This window comes from Chiloscyllium plagiosum, chromosome 44 (genome assembly GCF_004010195.1).
Source record: "Chiloscyllium plagiosum isolate BGI_BamShark_2017 chromosome 44, ASM401019v2, whole genome shotgun sequence".
Taxonomy (NCBI): Eukaryota; Metazoa; Chordata; class Chondrichthyes; order Orectolobiformes; family Hemiscylliidae; genus Chiloscyllium; species Chiloscyllium plagiosum.
Window position 1 is genome coordinate 10030471 of NC_057753.1, and position 10882 is coordinate 10041352.

Genomic DNA, 10882 nt, shown 5'->3' on the forward strand with positions numbered 1-10882 from the left:
CCTCTCCACTTCCTCAGTACTACCTGCCTGTCAACCTAACTTTGTATCATCGGGAAACTTCGCTAGAATGCCCCCAGTCCCTTCATCGAGATCATTAATATATAATGTGAACAACTGTGGCCCCAACACTGAACCCTGCGGGACACCGCTTGTCACCGGCTGCCATTCCGAAAAAGAACCTTTTATCCCAACTCTCTGCCTTCTGTCAGACAGCCAATCCTCAATCCATACCAGTAGCTCACCTCGAACACCATGGGCCCTTACCTTGCTCAGCAGCCTCCCGTGTGGCACCTTATCAAATGCCTTTTGGAAGTCCAGGGAGACCACATCCACTGGGTTTTCCCGGTCTAATCTACTTGTCACCTCTTCAAAGAAATCCAACAGGTTTGTCAGGCACGATCTCCCCTTACTAAATCCATGTTGACTTGTTCTAATCTGACCCTGCTCTTCCAAGAATTTAGAAACCTCATCCTTAATGATGGATTCTAGAATTTTACCAACAACTGAGGTTAGGCTAATTGGCCTATAATTTTCCATCTTTTGTCTTGATCCTTTCTTGAACAAGGGGATTACAACAGCGATCTTCCAATCATCCGGGACTTTCCCTGACTCCAGTGACTTTTGAAAGATCTTAACCAACACCTCCGCTATTTCCTCAGCCACCTCCCTCAGAACTCGAGGATGTAGCCCATTGGGGCCAGGAGATTTATCAATGTTAAGACCTTTTTAGCTTTTCTCGCACTTTCTCTTTTGTAATGGCAACCATACTCAACTTCGCCCCCTGACTCCTTTTAATTGTTGGGATATTACTCATGTTTCCCTGGTAATTGTAATTTTCTTCAGTTCCTCCCTCCCTTTCAATTCCTGATTTAGCTAGTTCCAGGGTGTTACTTGTATCCTCTCTAGTGAAGATTCAAGCTCTTTTCAATTCATTTACCATCTCTTTATCCTCCGTTATTGAATCCCCATACTCATTTTCTATAGAACCAACACTTATTTTGTTAGCTTTTTTAAAGAAAGCTGAAGAAACTTTCCAACCTGTTTTTGTATTTTTGGCTAACTTTTGAACCCTAATTGCTGTGCTACTGCCTGCATTATTTCAGCTGTTTTGCCCGAGCTCTCAACTCGAGCATCAACCTGTCTGCTTCTTCTATTGAACTGACCTTGATTTAAGTATTACAAAACACACAAGTCTTTCCTCTCCAGAACGTCTTGGTACTTAACATGATCAAATTCACTTTGAAATATTGTTCATTCAAACTTTACCAAGCACATCCTACAGATTCAACATCCCACAATGAGATGCAGTTTTGTTACAATCATTCAGTTTGAAGAGAAAAACTATTAATTTTGAAGAGAAGTTTGAAAACCCAGTCATTAACTGGAAGAACAATTTTTTTTTGTTTAAAAATGTGAAAACCTAATCAACAGGAGTAACTTAGCAGAATAGTATGTATGGCATTAAATTGTAAATCTAGTTTTCTTTCCTTCCCTGCCATAGTTCCCACAAATCTTTATATGAATCTTGATAGTTCATTCACTTACTGGGAATAGTCCAAGACATGCAATATCTTTCTAGGATTCACTTGAATTCTTCTCAGGATTCCAAGTATATCTGGTAATTTTATGAGGATGCCTCCATTAGCTTTTGCCTAAGTGAACTTCTAGATTTCATTTGAGACTTCAAGGTTTAGATTGATCAGTTTGAGCGTTGGTTGGAAACACATCTGGTTCCTCATGGCTGTCCGTACTTTTAATCTCACAGCACCTAGTGCGTGAATGACTAAGCTGCTGCTGAACACAAACTGCTTTCTGTCAGCAATGCAAACTCGGTGGGTTGTTTGAGTGTTCTCACCATCTGGAAAAATGATGGGGCAATCTCAGCCAGGATAGCACAACAACACTTCTTCCTCAGGAGGCTTATGAAATTCAGTATGTCAATAATGACCCTCGCCAACTTTTACAGATGCACTATAGAAAGTGTTCTATCTGGATGTGTAACAACCTAGTCCGGCTACTGCTTTGCCCAGAATGATAAGATACTACAGAAGGTTTTATGGACATCACAGACCATCATGGAAGTCAACCTACCATCCATGGTCTCCACCTACACTTCTCTTTGCCACCAGAAATGCTGCCAACATCATCAAATTCTCCTCCAACCCCCTAATGCTCTCTCACAACCTCTTTGGTCAGGCAGAAGATACAGAATCTGGAAACACATGTACCAACAGGTTCAGAAAGAGCTTCTTCCCTGCCATTGTTAGACTGATGAATGGACTCTCTTTGTACATATGGAATGATCTGCAGAGGAAGTGGTGGAGGCTGGTACAATTACAATATTTAAAAGGCATCTGGATGGGTGAATGAATTAGGAAGGATTTACAGGGATATGGGCCAAGTGTCGGTAAATGGGACTAGATTTATCCAGGTTAACTGGTCAGCATGAACGAGTTAGACTGAGGGGTCTGTTCCCATGCTGGACATCTCTATGACTCTGTCCAATGCCCACTTACCATCCCCTTCAATAACAGCATAATTGGAAGTATATGACATGGCTACAACACATAATTACAACAATTAATTATAAACGAACGTGAGAAAACCACGAAGAGCACGTTGAATGTTTAACAATTTAATAACACTGGACAAATCTCTGACCCTTTTCACGTTCCAGTCTTGATAAATGCCATGAGGATCAGAAAGCCTTAACAGAGAGCGAATCTGAAACCCCTTCACTTGCATTCACCCTCTCTGCCGCCAGTTGGTACAAGTGTACAGTGCCTTCCCCATTCTCTCTCCCTCCCAGGATGAGGAATAGAAAGGGGGAGATATTGCTTTGCTCGCAGATGTTGCCCAGAGTTGGGGGTATCAGTCTGAAATTGATGGGAGACTGGATCAGTGGTGCTGGAAGACCACAGCAGTGCAGGCAGCATCCAAGGAGCAGCGAAATCGACCTTTCGGGCAAAAGTCCTTCATCAGGGCTACTTCCGCATTGTGACGTCCACATTCGGGGGCGGGACGTCCGGAGGGAGCTAGCCGATGACGATCCCGTGTTCCAAGCTAGTTCTCTCCTATTGGCCACGCTCCATGACGTCACACAGGTCAACAGTGAGCCAATTGGAATCGCTGGATGACCGGAAGGAGACTGGTCCGCCTGCCAATCAGAACCGCCCCCTATTGTCTGAATGCGGAAGTTGGACCATGAGCTTCTGAAGCTGATGCTGCTCCTCTCTCCCTGAATGAAGATTGAGCTTCACCTCAGATTGCAACTTCCTTTCTCTGTCTACCATCTGTGAGTACGGCACTTTCTTTTCTCACCCTCCCTTTCCATTCTGGGGTTAAACTGCTCAGTTTCTGACTCCTTATTCCATCCAGTCCATGCTGAACATGATTCTAAACTAACTAGTCTCCACCTGTCTGGAAGTGGTCTCCCATTTCAGGTAGAAATGAGGAATTTATTCTTTTCTTGTTAGTTTATGGAGTGTTCCCCCACAGAGAGTAATGGAGACTGGCTCATGGAATGTATTCAATGCTTAATTGAAGAGAATTTTGAGTGACAGGGATATGAAAGGTTATGGAGAACAGCAGGAAATGGAGTGAAGGCCAAAGCAGCACAGATATGATTTTATGGAACAGCAGAGCAAGCCCTAAGAGCTGAATGGCTCACTCCTAGTTCAATCTGTGACAACCTGTGTCCAGGGCAGGAAGAGGCGAGCATAGATCAATCAGTCAACATTTTTCAGCATTTTTAGGAGAATTTGAAGCATGAGGCAATAATACTTAGTGAGAATGGAGGGAGACTGTGAAATTGATATTCACATTCTGGGGGGATGGAGAGAAGAAAGAATGTTCCACAGGAACCAGAATTGTCTGTTTGGAATTTCTATCCTGTGTAGATGGTGATGTCTTCTGTATTCTCTATTTTACAGGATATGAGAACGGATGGAATTGCAGCCAGATATCTCAAAACAAGATCTGATCGAGACAATCGATTCACTGGCACAGGAATGTTATCAGCCTTTTGAATCTCACTAGATATTTTATTTCTCTTCTGTCCTGTCTGCTTTGAAAGGTTTCAAACTTCAGTGAGACTGAAGTACACAGACCTCTGTGAGCATGTACCAGTGAACTGACTGTGGGAAGAGCTTTAAGCAGGTACAAAGTCTGAAATAGCAACACCCCATTCGCAGCAGCAAGACATAGAACACCTTCCATTTGTGAGTGGTCCTTCAACTGATTGTCGACAGTAGAGGGCGGTGGGGATTCCCACGTGATGGAGAAACCGTGGAAATGTGGGGACTGCGGGAAGGAATTCAAATTCCCAAGCTTGCTTGAAAGCCATCGCCGCCGTCACACTGGGGAGAGGCCGTTCACCTGCTCCGTGTGTGGGAAGGGGTTTACCCATTCATCCGCCCTGGTGACCCACCAGCGGGTCCATACGGGGGAGAGGCCTTTCACATGCAATGTGTGTGGGAAGGCGTTCGTTCAGTTATCCTCCCTGCATAGTCACCAGCGGGTCCACTCTAGGGAGAAGCCTTTCACCTGCTCTGTATGTGGGAAGGCGTTCAACCAGTCTTCCAACCTCCAGAGTCACCAGCGGGTCCACACCGGGGAGAGGCCGTACACCTGCTCTGTCTGTGGGAAGGCGTTCATTCAGTTATCCACCCTGGTGACCCACCGGCGGATTCACACTGGGGAGAGGCCGTTCACCTGCTCCGTGTGCGGGAAGGCATTCACCCAGTCCTCTGCCTTGCTGACCCACCAGCGAGTCCACACCGGGGAGAGGCCTTTCTCCTGCTCAGTGTGCGGGCAGGTATTCACACGGTCTTCTGCCTTGGCGAACCACCAGCGGGTACACACTGGGGAGCGGCCGTTCACCTGCTCAGTGTGCGATAAGCACTTCAGCGATTCATCCACCCTGCGGCGACACCGGTGGGTCCACACCAGGGAGAGACCATTCACCTGCTCCATGTGCGGGGAGGGCTTCATTGATTCGTCTTCTCTGCGGAGACACCAACGGGTCCACACCGGGGAGAGACCGTTCACGTGTTCCATATGCGGGAAGGCTTTCATTCAGTCCTCTAACCTGCAGAGTCACCAACGGGTCCACACCGGGGAGAGGCCGTTCACCTGCTCAGTGTGTGGGAAGGGGTTCATTGATTGGTCTTCCCTGCGGAGACACCAGCCTATCCACACTGGGGAGAGACCGTTCACCTGCCCCGAGTGTGGGAAGGGATTCAGTCAGTCATGCCATCTGCTCAGACACCAATCCAGTCACACTGAGTAGCGAATATTTGGATGCTTTGTGGATTTACTTGTATTAATATTCAAGAGGGCATATATTCCTTGATGAGTTGAGCACCTATTAAGACACACTTACTGATTTGGAGCATGTACTGAAGTCAGGAGGTGTGTATCTGTCATGTTTGACTCCGGAGAAATCTGCCCTGTGTAAAGATTGGCTGCGGTTTCTACGACCCCACCAGGCTGCCAGGACGATAACATGGTGTGTGAGATTGTATTTTCGGTCTCTTTACTAACCCACTCTCAAACGCTTTCTATTTAGTCATTCATAACTCTTTTCTAACCTGCTCACAGGAGCCCTATATCTAATAATACTGCATTCCCATTTCATTCACTCATAACTCTTTCCTATAACATAGCTTCATTCATTCAAAAAAATCGCAGTTTTGTAGTATATTTTGCTATTACAAAATAGAATAAGTTAAAACACCTCTTTCGATTCCTTCCTTCTTTTTCACATCTTCAAGCCTTATCAGCTCTTGCTACAAGCAGTGTTTAGGCCTATTTCTGCATCAAAGCTACCTCTGAATAACTGTCAACATAGTAATGTTTTCAGAACAATACCTCCCTGCCATCTTATCTCCATGAAAGAATACAATATTAATCAGCTCTTGCCAACCGTCTATTGGGACGTGAATAAATACAGAGCATCAAACAGTTTCCCTGACTCGCAGCCACTGTCCCCTTTAAGAAACTGACTATCGAGGCTGCGCTTCTATGAACTTGCAGGAATGAATGAAACTCATGCTGGTAAATACTAAACAAATCTCTCAATCCAGCAGTGATAAACAGTTTAATATCCTTTATTATTTTATTCAGTGCAGGTACAATGTCCAACTTATTTAGAGCATACAGGCTGAGTAATTTTACTAACATTTGCTGACTTAAAAGACAAAAGGACTAACACCTCTTAATTCTGCAAGCAGACCACACAGACAATCTCAATCATATCGGGAGTAGTAGCCAACGTTTGTGTACAATAGTTAAAACAATGGAACACTATAGTGACGGAATGTTAATCTCTGTAAGAACAGTGTGTAAAGAGACTGCTGTAAGGACAGTATTTGCGGTTGCTGAATAAAGAGGCTATTTTCGCCAGTTGCTGATTTTGGTCGCTATTTGAACACGATCCCACAACAGGAACAGAGAATGCTCGCCCAGTGCTGAAGGTTGGACAAAAAGGAAAACTAAAGTTTCTGACAGTGGCTGACAATCCGAGTGGCGTTTTTGAGAAATGCCCAGAGCTATGTGGAAATTGTCAGGGTCTGGATGACCCAACGATGTTCCCGGGTTCTGAGCCACACAACAAGTGGCAGGGTAGAGGGGGGAATGTGGACACGGGTTATGTCCCCACCTGTTTTAAAAAATTCTCAAGGTCAGGTTCGTAGGAGAGTAGTCTGACACAGAACAAACGACCAAGAGGCGAGTCTCAAGTGGCAGGGTAGAGGGGGGAATGTGGACACGGGTTATGTCCCCACCATAGAGCTGGACAGCACAGAAACTGACCTTTCCATTCAACTTGGCCATGCTGACCAGATATCCGAAATTAATCTCATCCCATTTGCCAGCATTTGACCCATATGTCTCTCAACTCATGTATATGTACAGATACCTTTGAAATATTGTAATTGTACCAATCCCACCACTTCCTCTGGTAGCTCATTCCATACATGCATCACCTTCTGTGTGAAAAGGTTGCCTCTTAGATCCCTTTCCCCATCTACCTTAAACCTATGCCCTCTAGTTATGGACACCAAAGGGTCTGATTCCATGCTGTACAGCTCCATGAATCTAGCGTAAGTGATAACATATTGGTGGGTACACACTTGATGGGCCAAAGGGTCTTTTCTGTACTGTATGATTCTGTGATCAGAAAACTCCCGTAGGGTTCCACAAAAAGCATGCCTCTCTGAATCGGACACCATTTATAACAGATTAATGCAATAATAACCTTAACATGGAATTTAAGAACAGACATCATTCCATTAGAGCATGTTCCTTCTGTGCTGAAACCATTCTATTGTTTGTGGGAGATCAGGCTGAGGAGCTTTAATTATTTAGGTTTAGATGTTATGCATATAAGTCTGGAATAACTGTGGATTAGGAATCGTGTTTAGAGAGAATGGTACTCCAAGCCTCTCTCATCCTGTTGCATTGACGAGAGAGAGAGGATGTCGCATCTACAAATCCGACAGAAGAGTTGTGCAGCTTGTTCGGTCAGTTGAGTTAGTTCTGCTCTCAGACAAGACTGGATGTTGATTTTGATGGATCCCTATTAAACGCTACATCAGAACACTCCAAATCCAAGGAATGTGTCATGAGTAGATCAAACATGACATTTGTGAAGAAGACTAAGCAGGGCAGACTGATACAGTGAATGGTGGAGCCCTGGGGAGTGTTGCTGAACAAATACTCCCAGGAGTGCAGGTTGAAAGTGGAGTTGCGGGTAGACAGGGTGGTGAAGAAAGTGCTTGCTTTCGTGGGTCACAGCATTGAGTAAGCGAGTTGGGAAGTCATGTTGTGGCTGTACAGGACATTGGTGAGACCACGTTTAGGACACGACATAGAAGTCTACTCGCCATTCATTTGGAAGGACCCTGTTAAACTTGAGAGGCTGCAGACAAGATTTACAGGGATATTGCTGGGACTGGAGGTTTTGAGTTATAGGGAGAGCTGGGGCCTTTTTTACCCTGGAGGGTGAGAGCCTGAGGGGTGACCTTATACTGGTTTATAAAATCAGGGGCATGGAGAGAGTGAATAGCCAAGGTCTTTTTCTCGGGGGAGTGGGGGGAGGAGGTCCAAAACTAGAGGGCATAAGTTTATGTGAGAGGGGGAAATATTTACAAAGGACCTAAGGGGAAACATTTTCATGCAGAGGGTGATGCTTGTATGGAATGAGCTGCCAGCGGAAGTGGTGGAAGTGGGTACAATTACACATTTTAAAAGGTATCTGGATGAAGGGTTCAGGTTTAGAGGGATATAGGCTAAATGTGGAATTTGGGTCTGGGCCAGATTGGAACATCTGGTCAGCATGGATGAGTTGAACCGAAGGGTCTGTTTCCATGCAGTGTAACTCTATATCTATCCCTCTTTGACCAAAACAAGACCTCTTCACTGATAATCTTCCTGCTAGATTTTTTTTAGTGCGTCCAATTTCAGGAGATTTCTGGTGGGTAAAATTGGCATCCGTCATGTATCATGGAAATTCTGGAAAATAAAAATAAATAGTTCTCCCTGTGAATGGTACAATCCTCCCCACTGCTACCTCTCCAATGAACAATTACAATCCTTTCCGCCCCCACACCCATTCAGGGTACAGTCCTCCCCTACCCACATCTGACATGAATGGTATGACCCTTACTGTCTGAATTGTATAATGTTCCCCCTCCCATGTGAATGGTACAATCCTTTCACCCCCCCACCACATCCCATGAATGGTAGGATCCTTCTCAGTCCCCATTCCCCCCAGAATGATAAAATCCTCCCCTGAGAATCCTGAACTGGGAACTCCCAAGTCTCTGTGTTTCCAGCATGGACCCCTTCTGGAACTCCACTTGCCCCCTCTTGAAAAATGTCCCTTTATACCACCACTCTGCCTTCTGCCAGCCAATCCTCTATCCATGTCAGCACCTTGCCCCTAACACCTGGGACTCATCTTATTTCACAGTCTCCTGCGCTGCACCTTGTGAAAGGACTTTGAAATCCAAATCACTCACGTCCACTGGCTCTTCCTTTGTCTAACTTACTCATTCCCTGCTCAAAGAATCCTAATAGATTTGTCAGACATGACCTCCTCTTGTCAAAGCCATGCAGATTCAGTCCTGTTTTACTGTGCACCTCGAAATATTCCACTCTCTCATCCTTCAAAATGCATGTTCAGCTTACCCATTTTACCATAAATAAGTTCTTCTGTTCATTAAAATGTAATCAATTTTAAAGACTTCATATTATGTATGTACACTGTCTTTGTCCCTTGTAATATATTATCCTTCTGAAGAAGTCCTTCAAAAATATTAGCACAAGGTATGAAATGGACATTGGTGTGAAAAAGGACGAGAGGTGTCTTAATAGAGGTATACAAGATGTTGAGAGGCATAGAGTGGATAGCATTGGAAGAAATGATTGTTACAAGTTGGCATAATTTTAAAGTGTCCCTTGTAATATATTATCCTTCTGAAGAAGTCCTTCAAAAATATTAGCACAAGGTATGAAATGGACATTGGTGTGAAAAAGGATGAGAGGTGTCTTAATAGAGGTATACAAGATGTTGAGAGGCATAGATAGAGTGGATAGCATTGGAAGAAATGATTGTTACAAGTTGGCATAATTTTAAAGTAATTGGAGGAAGGTTTGGGGGAGATGTCAGAGTAGGTTCTTCACGCAGAGAGTGGTGGGTGCATGGAATCCACTGCCAGCAGTGGTAGTAGAGTCAGATATATTAGCAACATTTAAGCGACTCTTGGATAGGCACGTGGAAGTTAGTACAATGAAGGGTATGCCTCATCTGAGCGTAGGATAAAGTGCCTGTACTGTTCTGTGTTCTATGTCAAAAGTTTCGGATTTGTGAGCAGTACAGTCAGATCCGAGCAAACAAGGACATGCAGGTCATACGGCGCTTAGACCGAGCGAGGCGTGCAGGGTTACGGCTGCACAGGGGGTGCACAAAAGCAAGGTCAACATTTAGATTTCAAATTGGACCATTTGGATGGTGTTGGACAGAGGAAGGAAGTTGCCGTCTGAGTTAAAGCTCAATCTTCATTGAGAGAGAGGAGCAGGAGCAGGAGCAGGAGCAGCTTTAGATGCTCATGGTCCGCCTTCCGCATTCAGACAATACAGGGCGCTCTGATTGGCCGGATTACTAGCCTCCTTTCGGTCCTCCAGGGTTTCCCAAAGATTGGTCAGCCGTCCATCAGATTGATGAGGGGCGGCGCCCCATGCCTATCTGACACATGCGCACCAGCACCTCCCTCTCAGCGCACGTGCGCTATCCGTCATCAGAAGAGGGGTTTCTCCATCGCATGGGAGTGTGGGAGATATAGCTGCCATTAAAGAGATGAAATCAAGTCTCATATGCCTCCTTAATCGTCCTACTCGTGTGTTGTTGTAGTACATCTCAGGAACCAACCTCTAATCGATTTTAAATGTATACACTGAATGAAAGACTATAGGTGTTTACCTCTAAACTCTATTTCCAGTTCAGTGTCAGTATACTGTATTGCTCTTTATCTGTCCTCAAATAAGGACCGAGTCAATACCCTCCACCTGTCACTCCTGAACGTTGATTTTGTTTTTTGTTTGCACATTCCAACACTCCGTTTCAATCATTTGTTAAAAGTTATTCGTGGTACATGAGAGTTGCTGGCTGGCCAGCATTTTGTTCCCCTTGAGAAGGTGGTGGTGGCCTGCCTTTTTGAACTGCTGTGGTCCACACGCTTCACGATGACCCACAATGCCCTGAGGGAGGGAATTCTAGGATTTTAGACCCAGCGACACTGAAGGAACAGCAACCTATTTCCAAGTCAATCTGATGAGTGGCTTGGAGGGGTACTTGCAAGAGATTGTGTTCCCAAGTAGC

At 44.9% G+C, this 10882-nt stretch overlaps 1 protein-coding gene and 1 pseudogene across 1 annotated transcript in view; both read left to right on the forward strand.

Annotated features, from left to right (window-relative positions):
• Positions 1–6405, forward strand: part of LOC122543649 — a 36346-nt pseudogene extending 29941 nt beyond the window's left edge.
• Positions 1–10882, forward strand: part of LOC122543651 (zinc finger protein 91-like) — a 331816-nt gene that overhangs the window by 158524 nt on the left and 162410 nt on the right. The window lies entirely within an intron of this gene.